At 43.7% G+C, this 2,338-nt stretch overlaps 1 non-coding gene across 1 annotated transcript; it reads left to right on the forward strand.

Annotated features, from left to right (window-relative positions):
- Window positions 1-1,997: 1,997 nt before the first annotated feature.
- On the forward strand, window positions 1,998-2,070 carry TRNAG-CCC (transfer RNA glycine (anticodon CCC)). The gene has a single exon. It is a non-coding gene; the product is annotated as a tRNA-Gly (tRNA).
- Window positions 2,071-2,338: the final 268 nt, after the last annotated feature.

A 2,338-nucleotide genomic window follows, 5' to 3' on the forward strand; every position in this document is an offset into this window, starting at 1 on the left:
ACTTTCTTATCCTTGCTATTCTTTGGAACTCTGCATTCAAATGGGTATATCTTTCCTTTTCTCCTTTGACTTTCGCTTCTCTTCTTTTTGCAGCTATTTGTAAGGCCTCCTCAGACAACCGTTTTGCCTTTTTGCATTTCTTTTCCTTGGGGATGGTCTTGATCACTGCCTCTTGTACAGTGTCATGAACATCCATCCATAGTTCTTCAGGCACTCTGTCTAATCCTTTGAATTATTTGTCATTTCCACTGTATAATCATGAGGGATTTGATTTAGGTCATACCTGAATGATCTAGTGGTTTCCCCCACTTTCTTCAATTTAAGTCTGAATTTGGCAATAAGGAGTTCATGGTCTGAGCCACAGTCAGCTCCTGGTCTTGTTTTTGCTGACTGTATAGAGCTTCTCCATCCTTGGCTGCAAAGAATATAATCAATCTGATTTCGATGTTTACCATCTGGTGATGTCCATGTGTAGAGTCTTCTCTTGTGTTGTTGGAAGAGGATGTTCATTATGACCAGTATGTTCTCTTGGAAAAACTCTATTAGTCTTTGCCCTGCTCCATTCTGTATTCCAAGCCAAATTTGCCTGTTACTCCAGGTATTTCTTGACTTCATACTTTTGCATTCCAGTTCCCTATAATGAAAAGGACATCTTTTTTGGGTGTTAGTTCTTAAAGGTCTTGTAGGTCTTCATAGAACCATTCAGCTTCAGCTTCTACAGCATTACTGGTCAGGACACAGACTTGGATTACTGTGATATTGAATGGTTTGCCTTGAAAATGAACAGAGATCATTCTGTCATTTTTGAGATTGCATCCAAGTACTGCATTTTGTACTATTGTTGACTATCATGGTGCTGGAGCAACTGTGAGGAGATACCCCATGTCTAAGGGCAGAGAAGCCCCAGCAAAATGGTAGGAGGGGCGAAATTGCATTTAGAATCAAACTCCATGCCTGCTAGAGATGCTCAGAGGGCTCAAACATACCTTGTGTGCACCAGGGCCCAGGGACCCCCCAGAGACTGAGACAGAACTGTGTTTGAGGGTCCCTGAGGAGGTACGGGTAGTAGTGGACTGCTGCAGGGGCAGGGGCTCTGGGTGCAGTAGACTTGCGTAGGGCATAAGCCATTAACCCCACCATCGAGCTGCCAGAACTTACACAGGACTGGGGAAACAGGCTCTTGGAGGGCACAAAAAGAACCTTGTGTGCACCAGGACCCAGGAGAAAGGATCAGTGACCCCATAAGAGACTGACTCAGACTTGCCCGTGAGTGTGCTGGAGTCTCCAGCAGAAGCGTGGGTCAGCGGTGGCCTGCTATAGGGTTGGGGGCACTGAGTGTAGCAGTGCGTGCATGGGACCTTTTGAAGGAGGTCACCATTATCTTCATTACCTTCACCATAGTTTGGCCTCAGGACAAATAACAAGGAAGGAACACATCCCTGCCCATCAACAGAAAAGTGGATTAAAGATTTACTGAGCATGACCACGCCCAGCAGAGCAAGACCCAGTCTCCCCCTCAGTCAGTCTCTCCCATCAAGAAGCTTCCATAAGCCTCTTATCCTTTTCCATCAGAGGGTAGACTGAAAACCATAATCACCAAAGACTATCCAATCTGATCACATGGACGGCAGCCTTGTCTAACTCTAATTCAAAGAAGAGATATCTCAAGTTAATTATTTTAGTGCTTTCCGATGTATAGGAAGAGTCTGGGGTCACTGAAATTCTTCCTGAGGTATGTGTCTAACTGTATCAGGGCTCATTTATCTAAAGCACAGATTGCCTCATCCTATTTTTACACCCTGAATACCCCTCAGGATGTACTGCCAGAGGACTGCTAAAGTGGGTGACAATTTAACCGTATATAACTGTTGGATGAGTGACATTCCTTTGTTCTTTTTTTTGTTCACAGAGTTAGGGAGGTCATTTTATTTTTTTTCCCAAATGCATGGCTAACTTTCCATTTATTCCCTATGGATTTAAAATGCCATCTTAGGGCTTCCCTGATGGTCCAGTGGCTAAGACTCTGTGCTCCCACTGCAGGGGTCCTGGGTTCAATCCCTGGTCAGGGAATTAAATCCCACATGCCCACAACTAAGGGTTTGCATGCCACAACTAAAGACACCACATGCTGCAAATAAGACCCGGAGCAGCCAAATAAATAAATTTTTTTAAATGCCATCTTTTTTCAAATACTGTTTTTCCTTGCATATATGGGTCTTAACATGTTTCTAATAGAGCTGGATAACTGAGTTCCTTGTCTACCATAGATTGAAAGCAAGGAAATAAACTGAGGACTCAAATGAATCGAATGATCCAAAAGGAAGTGAAAGCTGAATAC

This window comes from Bos taurus, chromosome 20, assembly GCF_002263795.3.
Source record: "Bos taurus isolate L1 Dominette 01449 registration number 42190680 breed Hereford chromosome 20, ARS-UCD2.0, whole genome shotgun sequence".
Classification (NCBI taxonomy): Eukaryota; Metazoa; Chordata; class Mammalia; order Artiodactyla; family Bovidae; genus Bos; species Bos taurus.